Consider the following 16,487-nt stretch of genomic DNA (forward strand, 5'->3'; position numbering starts at 1 on the left):
TTGGCAATAGATGTGTCCTGGTTCTCCTCTGCAGCTAATACTGACCACCGGGGGTCGTGTCTGTGCTTTTATATCTTTCTGTCATTGGTTGTGGTGTTGTGTGTTCTGATTTGTCTGTTGGTGTGTCTATCATGATGTGTGTGTTTGAATATCATGACAGTCGTATTATAAACGCACATTCTTTAAGTTTTGGTCTTACAGCTGCGCCACCTCCTGTATAATTGCCATTCTATATTTAACTTGGTTAAAGGCTCCTTAATGGGTGATCCAGAATTAACACACGAGGAGCAAACAACCAACATTTAAAAGTGAACTAACAAACTAAGCCTACATTGTTATAATTTTTGCCATTGTTCTAGAGCCAGCGCCATCTAGTGTATTAGAACCAGAAAGAAACTTGTGAAGGATATCTGGGTTGATCCCGCAGATGTTCTTATGAGGAGAGGTTGAGTAGCTTGGGCCTGTACTCATTGGAGTTTAGAAGAATGAGAGGTGACCTTATTGGCATATAGGATACTCAGCAGGCTTGGCAGAGTAGATGCTGAGAGGTTGTTTCCCCTTGTGGGAGAGTCTAGAACCAGAGGGCATAATCTTAGAGTTAGGGGGTCACCCATTTAAGACAGAAATGAGGAGGAATTTCTTCTCTCAGAGGGTAGTGAATCTGTGGAATTCTTTTTTTTAATATAAATTTAGAGTACCAAATTCATTTTTTCCAATTAAGGGGCAATTTGACATGGCCAATCCACTTACCCTGCACATCTTTGGGTTGTGGGGGCGAAACTCAGGCAAGCACGGGGAGAATGTGTAAACTCCACACGGACAGTGACCCAGAGCCGGGATCGCAGCTTGTACCTCGGTGCCATGAGGTAGCAGTGCTAACCACTGTGCCACCGTGCTGCCCTGAACCTGTGGAATTCTTTACCGCAGAGGGCTGCAGAGGGTGGGTTGATAAGTTCGTTCACGGCTAAGATAGACAGATTTTTAATCGGTAAGGGAATCAAGGGTTCTGGGGTTAATGAGAGAAAGTGAAGTTGAGGATTATCATAACAGATCAGTCGTGATCTCATTGATTGGGGGAGCAAACCCGATGGGCCTACATCTTATGGTCTTGTGGTCTATAAGCTTTGGTTGTATGTGGCACGTTAGGACCGCACTAGTATCAGTACCAGTCCTGAAACCTACATCAGGATTCATTGGTATTTTCACAATGACAGTGCTCTATGTATATGGAATTAAGTTTCAAAGACCAGAAACTTCCCCCAAGTTCAGTCCATTTTATTGTGCTGAATTTACTGATCTCAGCAAAGGAGGCAGTGGGAACTACAATTCACCTCAATGTCCTTAAACTAGGAAAGAGAGAGTAAAACACTTAATCCAGTATTCCATCTATACCTCGTGACTCATTTATATCAACAGGTATATTTACCGTCATGATGTTATCATTTTTGGTCTTTATTATTTCAGTTTGGCTGGCTACACACCTCCGCTATCATAACTGAATTATCAATGGTTCCCCCCTCCTATTATTAGCGGAACCTGTTAACATATTCCTACGTGACTGCACTTTGCCCAATCTCAAGACGGTTGAAGTCGGAAACATGCATCTTGCACATTTTAAGCCAATCAATTGAGGCAAACTTGCTGTAAATAGGAACAATGGGACGGTGATTAAATCACATCATGGGATGGCATGAAAGACAGATTGGCTGGGATTCAGATTCGACCCTGTGTTAGTCAGCCTCGGTTTAGGCAGCAGGAGGAATATCCCAATTGACTGATGCACCAACAGGCTAAACAGAGGAAACAAATCCCGTGAGAGTGAAGTCATTTGTGAATGTCAGCCGACAACAATGCTTGACTCAAAGGTGATTGCCTGCCGCAAATTGGCCAGGGTCATTCCGTGGAAGGGTAGTCTTTTGGAGGAGTTGGAAGCTTGTCGTTGCCCTTCGAATGCTTTCCCAGCCTTGAGCACTGCCCTGAGGGCAAACAAGAAAGGAAATCAGAAAAATCAGAGGTAAGTTCTCAACCAATTACAAGTGCGAGATAAAAATATTTACCTTTTAAAACATAAGCAATAGGAACTGGAATAGGCTATTATGTCTGCTCTGCCATTTAATACCGTCACGGCTAATCTTCTACCCCAACCACACCTTCCTGCATTACTCCCGTATCCCTTTTAGTTGCTTAGCATCTCGGTCTTGATGTACTCAATGACTGAGCACCCAAGCTCTCTGGTCTCGAGAATTCCAGAGAATCACAATGCTGTGAGTGAAGAAATTGCTTGCTGGAAAGAGACACATGTTGTCAAAGTTTTTCATCTTGCACTCACCAGGACAAACAAAATAATTCTAAATTTCAAATGATCACAGCAATTTATACTAGAGGAGACAAGGTTGTTTGGCAAGCAGACTCTGAATGGCCAAGGTGTTGCCATGGAAAAAGCAACACGGAACGACAGGCTCCCGGGTAGAAGCGACATACATTCATAAGCAGGGAGTGGTTTTCTACAAACAAAGAAATATGTTCAAACCTTGTGTCTTTTATGAATTACTAGAGTTGACTTGTCAATGAATCAGCACCCTTTTGCCCTGTAGTATGAAGTGTTTGTCCTGGTGAATACAAGATGAAAAGTTTCAGCAACATACCTCTCTTTTCAGCAATATTCAGATTCAGTACTACGAAGTGACTGAGGAAATTTCTCCTCATGTCAATCCAAGATGTCCTTCTTATAAGATTGTGACCCTTTAATTCTAGTCAACCTCTAGATAATCACCCCACTGAGGCCAATCTTCACAGTTGTTGTGCAAGCATCTATTTTAAGACAATACTCGGTAAGGGTGGAATGTTGGTCAGCACAGTTATGATTTGTTGCGATTCGACAAGTTCCCCAATGGTCTGGGGCTTGGGTTGGAATTTAAACACCGTGCCACTTGTATCTGTCCAACGTTTCCTATTGCTTTCCAACCACACTGGATTCAGGAGAGTAGGAAAGGAAACTTTAAACAAAAGAAAAACATGACGGGAATTTTTTCTTTGTTTAATTAAAGACTCAATTAACACGGCAGCACAAATTATTTGCATTTATGTCAAAAACACCAAGAGCCAGTAATAAGAAAAAATGTAAATGTCCTGTTACAAAGGAGGCAGAAGTACAATTTGTAAGTTGTTGAAAAAAGGTCATGACATTGGAAGTGTACCAGAGACGCCAACCTTAATTCCAATTTTGTCAGTTACATTTCCAAGTGCTTTAATCTATAAATTGCTACATTTCAAAAAGGAATTCATCCTTGTATTTGTTTCAATTACATGGCTGTATTTTTGGAGCATTATTTGTCATTTTATGTTTAGTTTGCATGGGTGGGTCTCACCCCCACAATCCAAAGATGTGCAGGGTAGGTGGATTGGCCACACTAAAATGGCGCTTAATTGGAAAAAAATAATTGGGTGCTCTAAATTTTTTTTAAAAAATGGTATCTGAACTGCTTCCAGATCCTCAGGGTGGTAACCAATACCGGATACAAGGAAAACCTTACCGGAGAGAATGGCAGCGTTGTGGTTACTATCGCACCAAGGCTAGAACTCACCTCCATTTGCCCCATATGGAACCTGGATTACTGAATCACAACAGTACGTTCTGGAGCCAAGCCTCCAGATTGCTTTTTTGTTGGAAGGAACGCCCTACGGATCCTTGGGAACTTACGCGCCCAAATAAATGAGAACACTAATTTATTAACTATTAAAAAAGAACTTGGGGAGAAAAGTGGGGAGACATTGAAAAATAAATAAAAATCTCGGGAGCACATTCAGTTTAATAGCCTGCACCCTGCTGCCCAGCGCATGGGGAGGTTGTCCCATTTCTGTAAGTCAGATTTGACACCATTAACCCAGGCTAGTATAATTTGATTTATGAAGCGACGCCCAATCGTGTGCCACCAGGATTCCCAAATAACAAAAGCTAGATCTGGCAAGGCAAAAGGGTAACATCCCCAGAAAGGCCCTCCTCCCCGGGGGTTAACCAGGAAGTATTCGCTCTTATCCAAATGCAACTGATATCAAGAGAAGGAGCCGAAATTCCAAAGCAGCTTCATTATCTCATCCATTGTGGATACTGGGTCTGTAATATAAAAAAGCAGGTCATCCGAGTACAAGGAAACCCTGGGCGTGATTCTCCCGCGCCGAAGTGCCCACGCTGTCGTGAACGCCGTCGAGGTTCACGACCGCGCGAAACGGCCCCGATCCCGACCGATTCAGGGCCTCAAAATGGGCTAGGATCGGGGCCGCGAGAACCTCAGGGGGGCGTGCCGCGAAGGCCGCGTCATCACCGCGCGACGCCCGAATGACGCGGCGCTGCGTCATAAATTGCGCGATCCGTGCACAGAGGACCTGGAGGAGAGGAGATGGCTGAGCCCCGAAGAGCCGCACCGAGGTTCCGGGACACGGACCTGGACACCCTGGTGGATGAGGTGGAATGGAGAAGGGACATCCTCTGCCCAAGACGTGGGCATCGCCAGCCATCCACCGCGGTAAGGCGCGGCTGGCGGGAGGTGGGCACCGCAGTCAGTGCTGTGGGGCAGACCCCCCGGACGGGGGAGCAGTGCCGCAAGAAGCTGCACGACCTCACCCAGGCTGCCAGGGTAAGTGCCATCAGGGTGCCCCCAGGGCCCCCCCCCCCCAGGGAGTGTTGGGGGGGACTGGGGCATCAGGGGCGATGTTGGGGGGGGGGGTCAGGGGGGTTTGGGGTGGTCACGGTGCCCAACTATCTACTTGACCCACATGAGCCCCGGGACCACCCGTGGAGCGAAGCCATGTCGTGCTGTCTCCTGAAACAGCAACAATGTTGTCTATATCTGCATGCCCTGATGACACCCGCCTAATGGTGATGCTTTATCCCCCCCCCCCAGGACAAGACAGCGCACAACCAGCGTGGGCACATGAAAACCGGAGGGGGTTCTCCGGTCCTGCACCCCCTAACTGTTCACGAGCAGAAGGCCCTGGACCTCGCTGGGGGATCTGCCACCCGGGAGGTCGCGCCATGCCAGGTCGGAGGCGCAGAAGCAAGTGAGAGAACCCTGCATGTCCTCCCCACCCCCAACCCGTCATCGCCCCCCTCACACTCTGGCCACTGCACCCCCGATCCCCTCCCCCCTCACACTCTGGCCACTGCACCCCCGAACCCCTCCCCCCTCACACTCTGGCCACTGCACCCCCGATCCCATCCCCCCTCACACTCTGGCCACTGCACCCCCGATCCCCTCCCCCCTCACACTGTGCACCCACCACCACCATACACCCGGGCCACCGTGTCTAATGAACCCCGAATCTTTTATGTTCCCCAGGGCCATCCGCCGAACCTTCAGGGACATCTCGCCCAGGAAGCAGCGCAACATCGCCCACCGCAACTGCACCCAGGGACGCACGCCAAAGGTTGGCAGTCGGTCGGACAGGAGGGCAGACCTCACAGTCTGGGACACAGGACCGGGACGCTGAGACCTCCGGGACAGACATTAGTGAGGGGCACAGGGTGGACAGTCATGCCGAAGCCCACATCACGGCCACACACCCGCTGGATCGAACTGGAGGACAAGACGACATGGCCCGCATGGAGCTTGCGCCGGGCCATGAGGGGGACCAGTCCACACCAGACTTCTTGGCGGATGATGACCTCGCGCCTGCGGCACTGCTGTCTCCCACAACGTTCACCATCACAGAGACACCCACCTCGGTTGGGCATATAGGTGATGAGGCTCCCGGGTCACGGTCTGGTGCGCACCCCACAGTCGAGCCAGTACAGCAGGTGGAGTTTGGAGCAGCCGAGGGGCTGGACGGTCGGAGGGCAGCCCAGGCCCAGCAACCAGCTGCCACCCAGACGGTTCCCGGGTTCCTGGATGTACTTGACCCACCCGGACAACCGATGCGTATGGACACCCAGGGACTGAATAACGGGATGAGGGCCATCTTCCAGGACCTGCACACGCAGCTGGAGGAGTCTATCCGCGTCCAGGAGCAGGGAATGGTGCCGCTCATCGCAGCCACCCAGGCCGACACCACACGGGTGGCGTCCGCGCTGGAGGCAATGGGTGAAAGGGTTTCGGCCATGGGTCACGTTCTGCAAGGCGTTGGGCTTACCGTGCACGCGTCATCCATGGCCCAGGAGAGGGCTGCCCTCTCACAGGCAGCCATCTGACAGAGCCAACAGGACATTGCCGCCGCTCTCGGGACCCTGGCTGAGTCTCACCATGCCATGGCCCGGTCCCAGCAAGCGATGGCACTGTCCCAGCAGTCGGTCGCAGAGAGCATTGACCGCCTGGCGCACGTGATGGATGGCGTCGCGCACTCACAGGTCGAGATCTCACAGACCTTGGCAGGAATGTGGCACTCCCTGGGCCCCGTCTCGGCGAACATTCGGACGGTGGTCAATACCGCTGCAGGCCTCCAGGACTGGCAGCGCCAGGTGTCGGTGGTGCGACGGGGCATGTCTCCGAGCGCATCTCCGTCCCACAGTGAGGCCCGGGGGCCACCGGGCTCCCAGAGGGAGGAGGAGGTTCTGAGGCCCGTCCCGGTAGCTCCATCAAGGGACATCCCGGTACACTCGGCAAAGAACAAAGAACAAAGAACAAAGAAATGTACAGCACAGGAACAGGCCCTTCGGCCCTCCAAGCCCGTGCCGACCATACTGCCCGACTAAACTACAATCTTCTACACTTCCTGGGTCCGTATCCTTCTATTCCCATCCTATTCATATATTTGTCAAGATGCCCCTTAAATGTCCCTATCGTCCCTGCTTCCACTACCTCCTCCGGTAGTGAGTTCCAGGCACCCACTACCCTCTGCGTAAAAAACTTGCCTCGTACATCTACTCTAAACCTTGCCCCTCTCACCTTAAACCTATGCCCCCTAGTAATTGACCCCTCTACCCTGGGGAAAAGCCTCTGACTATCCACTCTGTCTATGCCCCTCATAATTTTGTATACCTCTATCAGGTCGCCCCTCAACCTCCTTCGTTCCAGTGAGAACAAACCGAGTTTATTCAATCGCTCCTCATAGCTTATGCCCTCCATACCAGGCAACATTCTGGTAAATCTCTTCTGCACCCTCTCTAAAGCCTCCACATCCTTCTGGTAGTGTGGCGACCAGAATTGAACACTATACTCCAAGTGTGGCCTAACTAAGGTTCTATACAGCTGCAACATGACTTGCCAATTCTTATACTCAATGCCCCGGCCAATGAAGGCAAGCATGCCGTATGCCTTCTTGACTACCTTCTCCACCTGTGTAGCCCCTTTCAGTGATCTGTGGACCTGTACTCCTAGATCTCTTTGACTTTCAATACTCTTGAGGGTTCTACCATTCACTGTATATTCCCTACCTGCATTAGCCCTTCCAAAATGCATTACCTCACATTTGTCCAGGTTAAACTCCCCCCGTTCCGTCCCTGGCGCATCTGGTGTGGAGTGGGCAGGTCAGGGTGGCACCACGCCATCAAGCACGCCCGCAGAGCAGCCTGGCCCATCGAAGCCGGGCCGCCCCAGGAAACGCGTGCCGACGGGGAGCCATGTCGAAGGGCGTGATTCACAGCAGTCCACCTCCACTCCTGCTGTACCATCTGGGAACACACCTAGACGTAGTGGTAGGGCCCGTAAGGCAAAGTCGTTAGGCACGTAAGAAGTTGGCACGGGTGCAGGGCACAGTCTAGTTATAGTGGGTAGGGCACCTATGTTCACCACACAAATAAACGCACTGTTAAATTTGACTTGTAAGACTGTGTGCTATGTCCAGTGCCAGGGGGCTCGTGAGGGTGCCCGATTGGCGTAGTGGTATACGAGCCGTTCAAGGTCTGTTCCGGATGTGCTGTCACTTTCCCCCCTGCCTCCCATAATCGGACACCGTTGTCCTCGGTACACCGACGCCAGCCACCCCACGGGCATGTGGTGAAATATCCGTCAGGAAGGCTGTGACCACCGGAGTGCATGGTTCAGCTATAGCCATGAGTCGCGCAGCCTCCTGGACGTAACGAGCTGCCGGGCAGTGTCTGCGCCCTGCGCCCCTCCCCCCACCCTGATGCGTCCCATCATCCTCATCCTCCGCATCCTCCTCTTTCCCCATCCCCCTCGTTTGCGTTGGCTCCGGTGCCGTCGGGTCCTCCCTCCGGAACTCCTCCACCAGGTCATCTCCCCTCTGCATGGCAATGTTGTGCAGCGCACAGCAGACCAAAACTATGCGACCGACCCTGTCGGGCCGGTACTGCAGGGCCCCTCCTGATCGGACCAGGCATCTGAATCGCATCTTCAGCAGGCCGAAGCACCGCTCCACCACACCCCTGGTTGCTGCATGGGCCTCATTGTATAGGCTCTCCGCGTTGGTCTGAGGCCTCCGTATTGGGGTCAGCAGCCATGACCTCAATGGATAGCCCTTGTCGCCCAGCAACCAGGGGGGGCATCCCTCGAATATTGCGGGGATGAACGACTGTGCCAGAATGTAGGCGTCATGCACACTGCCGGGGTACTTTGCACACACGTGCATGATCTTCATGTGGGGGTCGCACACCACCTGAATGTTCATGGATTATGCGCCCTTTCTGTTCATGAACACGTCCCTGCTGTCTGCAGGCGGGCGCATGGGGACGTGCACACCATCGATGACACCCTGGCCCATCAGTATCCCGGCCACCTTGGCGAATCCACGTGCCCGTGCTTCCTGCTGTGCTCGGTCCTCAGGGAATTGAATGTACCTGTCCGCGATGGCGTACAAGGCGTCGGTGACGGCCCTGATGCACCTGTGGACCGATGCCTGGGATATCCCGGATAGGTCCCCGCTCGGCGCCTGGAAGGAACCGGTCGCATAAAAGTTTAGGGCCACCGTCACATTGACGGAGACTGGTATAGCGTGTCCTCCTCCCATTCCACATGGTGCGAGGTGCGCCACGAGCTGGCATATATGTGCGACCGTCTCCCTGCTGAACCGTAGTCTCCTCCTGCATGTGATGTCCGTTAGGGCCTCGAACGACATTCTGTCACGGTACACCCTCGGCCTTGCTGGACGCCTGTGGCGCCCTGGCACCACGATCAGTGGATCCTCCTGCTCCTCCTCCTCCTCCTCCTCCTGCTCACCCCCAAGCACTTCCTCTGCATTCCTCGCCGTCTGGCGGTCAATGTTCCCCTCGGCATCCCCCTGTACATTCGGGTCCTGAGCGCCTGCGGCCTGCGCGTCGACGACGGGCCACTCCGCGGCTATCCCCTCTGCTGCACCGGCGATCGCTGTATCTGCAGCCACTGTGGGTCGTCTGACTCTACGCTGCCGGATGGCAAACTCCAGAACTGCGGCTCCAACCACGGCAGTGAACATCGCTGTCTTGTTGGCATACATGGTGACCTGCAGGAGGGTGGTGGGGGGCAGAGAAACAACATGTTACACGGAGGTTCTTCCACACCTCGCCAGCCGGGCTGCATGGGATACCTGTGTGCCCCGGTGGCCTGGTCGCGCTGCAAACACGCAGCCAGCCTAACACCTGGTCACGGTCTGCGCCCAATGGTCAGTTCACACCGTACTGCTCACCAGTGTGCCACTCGCCTGTGCCCATCAGCCACACGCACCCTGCGGCCGTGTCCTCGTCACCGTCCTGCCATATCAGGGCGGCTGACCTGTGACATCCGCGGATGGACGACACCCTCCACACTCTCCCACCCCCCCTCCCACCTGCACACTCTCCCACCCCCCCTCCCACCTGCACCCTCTCCCACACTCCCCCCTCCCACCTGCACACTCTCCCACATCCCCCCTCCCACCTGCACACTCTCCCACCCCCCCCCACCTGCACCCTCTCCCACATCCCCCCTCCCACCTGCACACTCTCCCACCCCCCCCTCCCACCTGCACACTCTCCCACCCCCCCCTCCCACCTGCACACTCTCCCACATCCCCCCCTCCCACCTGCACTCTCCCCCCCCCCCACCTGCACCCTCTCCCACACACACACCCTACCACCTGCACACTCTCCCACACCCCCCCTCCCATCTGCACACTCTCCCACATCCCCACCCTCCCACCTGCACACTGTCCCACCCCCCCCACCTGCACCCTCTCCCACATCCCCCCCCCACCTGCACCCTCTCCCACACCCCCCCTACCACCTGCACACTCTCCCACCCCCCCTCCCACCTGCACTCTCCCCCCCCCCACCTGCACCCTCTCCCACACACACACCCTACCACCTGCACACTCTCCCACACCCCCCCTTCCATCTGCACACTCTCCCACATCCCCACCCTCCCACCTGCACACTGTCCCACCCCCCCCACCTGCACCCTCTCCCACATCCCCCCCCCCACCTGCACCCTCTCCCACACCCCCCCTACCACCTGCACACTCTCCCACCCCCCCTCCCACCTGCACACTCTCCCACACACACCCTCCCACCTGCACCCTCTCCCACACTCCCCCCTCCCAACTGCACACTCTCCCACATCCCCCCTCCCACCTGCACACTCTCCCACCCCCCCCCACCTGCACCCTCTCCCACACCCCCCCTACCACCTGCACACTCTCCCACACCCCCCTCCCACCTGCACACTCTCCCACATCCCCCCTCCCACCTGCACCCTCCCCCCCCACCTGCACCCTCTCCCACACCCCCCCTACCACCTGCACCCTCTCCCACACTCCCCCCTCCCACCTGCACACTCTCCCACATCCCCCCTCCCACCTGCACCCTCTCCCCCCCCCACCTGCACCCTCTCCCCCCCCCACCTGCACCCTCTCCCACACTCCCCCCTCCCACCTGCACACTCTCCCACCCCCCCCACCTGCACCCTCTCCCACACCCCCCCCTACCACCTGCACACTCTCCCACCCCCCCCCCTTCCACCTGCACCCTCTCCCGCACCCCCCCTCCCACCTGCACACTCTCCCACCCCCCCCCCCTTCCACCTGCACACTCTCCTGCACCCCCCCTTTGGCCGCAGCCTTCTCGGGGAAGCCACCCCGGTCTCCAGGAGCTGCGGAACAGTCCGCTCACCTCCTCCCTGCTCAGCGTCAGCCAGCACGACTGGCTGACGACTTTAAAAAGCAGGTGTGAACGGCGACGGCGTGAACTGGGGTCTCGCCGTCGGGCCTGAGAATAGCAGGGGTGCCGGAGAATCGCCATTTTGGGTGTCTCGGGCGATTCTCCGGCCTGCGCAGCGCGGAGCTCGACGGGGCCGTTCTCGCCGCTTGGGAGAATCGCGGGAGGGCGTCGGACCGGCGTCGCGGGAAAATTTGGCGGCCCAGGCGATTCTCCCAACCGTCGCGGGAGTGGAGAATCGCGCCCGCTATGCTCCGCACAACCCCAACTTACCCCCCTCCACTTACTAGAAGATCTCAGCGCTAAGGCAAGCGGTTCTATTGCCAAAGCAAACAGGAACAGTGACAATGGACAACCCTGCCTCATGCCCCTAGTCAGCGGAAAGTAGCCAGAATTCAAAGCATTCGTGTGAACGACAGTGGAGGCCTAAAGCGAATCCAGGATATAAACTTTCGCACAAATCCAATCCTCCCAAGTATCTTAAACAGATATTCCTACTCGACTTTATCAAATGCCTTTTCAGCGTCCAGGGAAACAATCACCTGCAGTTCGGGCACCGAGGAGGGAAAGAGGACAACATTTAACAGAGGACTAACATTGACAGACAAATACCGACCTTTGCCGAAACCTGTCTGGTCTTCCGAGATCACCTCTGGGAGGCACAGCTCCAAACGCAGTGCCAGCACTTTAGAAAGTAACTTAGCGTCCACATTTAAAAGTAAACATGTCGGTATGATGAAATGAAATGAAATGAAAATCTTCAAATGAAGTTACTGTGAAAATCCCCTAGTCGCCACATTCCGGCGCCTGTTCGGGGAGGCTGGTACGGGAATTGAACCGTGCTGCTGGCCTGCCTTGCATCCACGCTTTGTTGGATTCTTCTCCTTCTTAAGGATCAAGGAAATAGAGGCCAGCATGAGTGTAAAAGGCAAGAAACCCTGGGATAAGGAGTCGCTAAACATATCTAAACTTAGAGGTATCAATTGCTCCACAAACTTCTTATAAAACTCAACAGGGAAGCCATCAGGACCAGGAGCTATACCCGTCTGCATCAACCCAATGCATTTCATAATTTACTCTGGGCCCAGTGTGGGTTCCAACTCTTCCCCCCTCTACCTCTCCACCACTGGGATGGATAACCCATCCAAAAATTCAATCATGGCCGAACTCTCCGTCGGGGGCTCCATTCCATAGAGATCCCGATAAAACATTTCAAAAGCCGCAGAGGCTTGGGGGGGGGGGAACCAGGCAGCCACTCGGGTCTCGCTCGGGGAGCCGCTTGCCACCTCAGCTGGTGAGCTAAGAGGTGGCTGGCCCTCACCCACGTTCACAAGAAAAAACGCTCAAACGTCGCAGCTAGCCCATCGCCTTATCCGCTGATAGTAATTCAAACTGTGTCTCCAGCTTTTTCCTACTTGCCAACAACTCCATGGTTGGGGGAAGTGAGTACTGATGGTCCGCCTCAAGGATGGAGTCCACCAGCCTCGGCCGCTCCGCCTTCTCTGTCTTTATCATGTACACTTTGGAGGAAATTATCTCCCCCCCTCTGATAACCACCGTGGGTTTCCCACAGTGTAGAAGATGGGAGAGATTCACTGCTATAAAATGTAATATATTTCCCAATGCTGGTGGACATGTGTTGACAAAATCTCATGTCCTCTAAGAATGCTGTATCCAATCTCCATGGCGGACCCTGGGAGCGACCTGCCTCTAGCACCAAATCAACAAAATGTGGAGCATGGTCTGAAATCACTATCGCTGAGTAACCAGCCACCCCCACAAAGGGGAGGAGAAACCTATCCACCAGAAAAAAGTCGATACGTGAATATACCTAGTGCACATGGGAGGAAAATTAAAAATCTGGATCACCTGGATGCAAAAAGCACCACAGATCTGCACCCCCCTCCCCCCCCCCCCATCTGTTCCATGAAAACTAACAACATCCTGGCCACTCCTGATGGTGTGGGAGATTTGGGCCTGTACTGATCAATCCTGGGATCCAGAAAACAGTTTAAGCCACCCCCAAAAATAAACTGATGCCAATCCAAATCAGGAATAAAGGCCAGCAGCTTATTAATAAAATCCATATTGTCCCAGTTTGGAGCATAGACATTAACCAGGACCACGGAGGTGCCCATGAAAGATACCCGGACAATAACATGTCTTCCATCAGCAGCAAAAAACTGAACCCTTTTATTGATTAATATTGCCGCTCCACCCCCCCCAGGCCCTACCATCAAAGCCGAACGAAAAACGTATCCCACTCATCCCTTCCGCAACCTTGTCATGGAAATACCATGTCGGAATTTAAACTCTTAAAGTGAGCAAATACCCTCCACCGTTTCACTGGGCCATTCAACTCCCTGACATTCCAGGTGACCAAATGAATTGGGGGCCCTCCCAACCCCTTCTATCCTGAGTCAGCCATTTCCACCAAGCGGGGTTATCCAACAGTTACATGGAAACCAGGCCCACGCAAGATGGCCACCAAGCCCACAACAAGATTAAACAAAGAAAAATCTGCAGTCACTATCAGCAATCTACCCATGCCCCCCACCCCCTCCCCCCTCCCCCTCAGATATTACTACACCCAAATGCGCATACAAATAGCAAGACAAACCTAAACAACTAAAACCTACATCTAATAAACATAACCCCAAACAGTACAAAAACACTAAACTCATTATCTAAAACAAAACTAATGTAATGAGCTGCAGTCAACCCCTCAACACTGCTCCCGTTAACTAACTCTTCAGCTAGCAGGCCGGCTCCCGCCCAGAGTGAAGAAAAATGTAGAAAACAACCAAAAAGCGTAAAAACCCCTCAAAACATAGTACTCCAACAGGGAGCTATATATTTTCAAAACAGTTAGGACAAAAAACCACATAAACCCACATAAAACTAACCCCCCCCTACCCAAGCTCAACTTGCAAAACATTCAACCCCAACAAGAAAAGAAAAATGCAAAATGGAGACGGAATCCCAACAATCCCACATATCAGCGTGCCCATCTCCAATATCCAAGAACATCACCCCACCCTCAACCCATGCTTCTTTACAAAGGATACCACCTCCCCAGCGCATCAGAAAAATAGTCTTTTCCCTCAAAAGTAATTCTTAACCGCGCCGGTAACACCACCTCAAACAGGACTCCGCTTTTGTACAGGGCAGCTTTGGGTTTGTTGAACGCCGCCCTGCTTCTTCGCCAGCTCCACTCGACTTGCAGAACCTGATACCGTGGACTTCCAATTTGTAGCTGCAGTGCTCCCTTGCCCATCTCAGGATCCGCTCTTTTTCTTGGAAGCTGTAAAACTTCACGATTACTGCTTGCAAGGTTTCGTCAGGACAAGGCTTCTGTTGGAGTGTCCGGTGGGCTCGGTCCTGTTCGGGAGGGGACGTAAGCCCACCCTCCCCTATCATCTTCCCAAACATCTCCACAAAATTCTCTGTGGGAGTTCGGCCTTCCATTCCCTTGGGCAACCCTACTGTTCAGATATATTGGGCGGGATTCTCCACTCCCGCGCCGAAGTGCCCACGCCGTCGTGAACACCGTCGAGGTTCACGACGGCACGGAACGGCCTCTATCCCGACCGATTCAGGGCCCAATAATGGGCTAGGAGCGGGGCCGCGTCATTTACACACGCCAGGCCTTGTCGCCGCGTAAAGGTGGCACCGCATACATGACGCGGCCAGCGCCGCATAACTGGCGTCACCTGCGCATGCGCGGGTTGGCCGGCGCCATCCCGCGCATGCGTGGTTGCCGTCCTCTCCTAGTCCGCCCCGCAAGAAGATGGCAGACGGATCTTGCGGGGCTGTGGAAGAAAAGAGGTCCTCCTTCAGAGAGGACGGCCCGACGATCGGTGGGCACCGATCGCGGGCCAGACCCCATTTGAGGTACCCCCCGGTGCAGGATCCCCCTCCCCCCCCCCCCCCCGCAGGCTGCCCCCTCAGCATTCCTGCGCTGTTCCCGACGGCAGCGACCAGGTGTGGACGGCGCCGAGGGGAACCCGCCGTTTTGGCCTGGCCGCTCGGCCCAAATGGGCCTGAGAATAGCAGGGGTGCCTGAGAATCGCCATTTTGGGTGTCTCGGGCGATGCTCCGGCCTGCGCCACGCGGAACTCGATGGGGCCGTTCCCGCCGCTTGGGAGAATCGCGGGAGGGCGTCGGACTGGTGTCGTGGGAACATTTGGCGGCCCAGGCGATTCTCCCAACCGGCGCGGGGGTGGAGAATCGCGCCCATTGTCTCCTGGAACGTCTCTCCAAATCATTCACCTTGGCCTTCAGTGCTTTATTCGCATTGACCATCAGAGACATCTCCGCTTCCAGAGAGGCAATCTGGTCACCATGCCTCAAGAGAGCCACCTCCATGCCTTGTATCATGGCTCCATGTGCCTTTATCATTTTGTTGGTCCTCTCCAATGCCAAACAAATGGGAGCCAAGACCTCTTACATCGATTTGCAGAGGTCTCCCGACACGACCCGCCAGTATTTGTCAAATTCTGCCGCCAAGGTGCTAGTTAGCATTTCGGCCATTAGTGGAGTGGCCGGAGTCCCAGAGGCTGTCTCCGCCATTTGTTCCACCCACGTGCCCCAAGATGCCTCCGATTTTGCTGAAGAATTTCTACTTTCAATCTTTTTCGCCCTGGGTTTTCTGGGTATTTCACCTATGTAGGCACCTTCTCCCATAAAATATGTGGGGTTTCAAATGAAAATACCCCTGAAACCTAAGCGAAAAGGGTTAAAAGTCTCCTACCCTCTCAGGAGCCACCAGATGCATGTCTTCCTCCTATTTAACGCCACCGAACGTTCTCAGTATTTGGGGTCTTGCTGCAATGTCGGCGATGTTGTTCCTGAAAGAGATGTTAAGTCAAAGACTCTGCCTGCCTGTTCCGTTGATCACCTAAGTAGATTGAAAAGATGCGATGGTACTGCCTAAAAGGGAATAAAGAAGTAACCTTGGGGTCTTGGCCAACATTCCTACATGACATCATCAAAAAACAGATTAATTGGTTATCCATTCCAGTACTGTTTTTGGAATGTTGCTGGCACAAGTTAGCAATCTTATGTATCTACATACAACAGCTAAGAGATGTTAAACCAATGTCCTTTCTGCCCATTCAAGTGGATATTTAAGATTCCATGGCAACGACTTAACGGAGAGCAGAGGCATCCTCTTGATGTCCTGGCCAACATTTATCTCTCAGCCAACACCATTAGAACAGATACTAGTTATTTATCTCATTCCTATTTGTAGGTCCTTGCCATTCACCAATTGGATGCTGCATTTGCCATCATTACAGCAGTAATTATGCTTCAGAAGTAATTTATGGATCCCGAAGAGCTTTGGAATATTCTCGGAATATGAAAAATTATACCTGACTGTATATTTCACCCCAAATGCTCCTCCAGCACTAAATCTGTGTTCTTCTAA

At 53.6% G+C, this 16,487-nt stretch overlaps 1 long non-coding RNA gene across 2 annotated transcripts; it reads right to left on the reverse strand.

Annotated features, from left to right (window-relative positions):
- Positions 1-1,434: 1,434 nt before the first annotated feature.
- LOC140427262 (uncharacterized) lies at positions 1,435-15,979 on the reverse strand. Of its 2 annotated transcripts, none has more exons than XR_011948415.1 (2): positions 15,810-15,979; positions 1,435-1,976 (listed from the first exon to the last, which is right to left on the reverse strand). It is a non-coding gene; the product is annotated as an uncharacterized lncRNA (long non-coding RNA). The 2 variants fall into 2 exon arrangements; XR_011948414.1 differs by lacking the exon at positions 15,810-15,979 and adding an exon at positions 2,531-2,603.
- Between the last annotated feature and the right edge of the window lie 508 nt (positions 15,980-16,487).

Source organism: Scyliorhinus torazame, chromosome 7 (genome assembly GCF_047496885.1).
Source record: "Scyliorhinus torazame isolate Kashiwa2021f chromosome 7, sScyTor2.1, whole genome shotgun sequence".
NCBI lineage: Eukaryota > Metazoa > Chordata > Chondrichthyes > Carcharhiniformes > Scyliorhinidae > Scyliorhinus > Scyliorhinus torazame.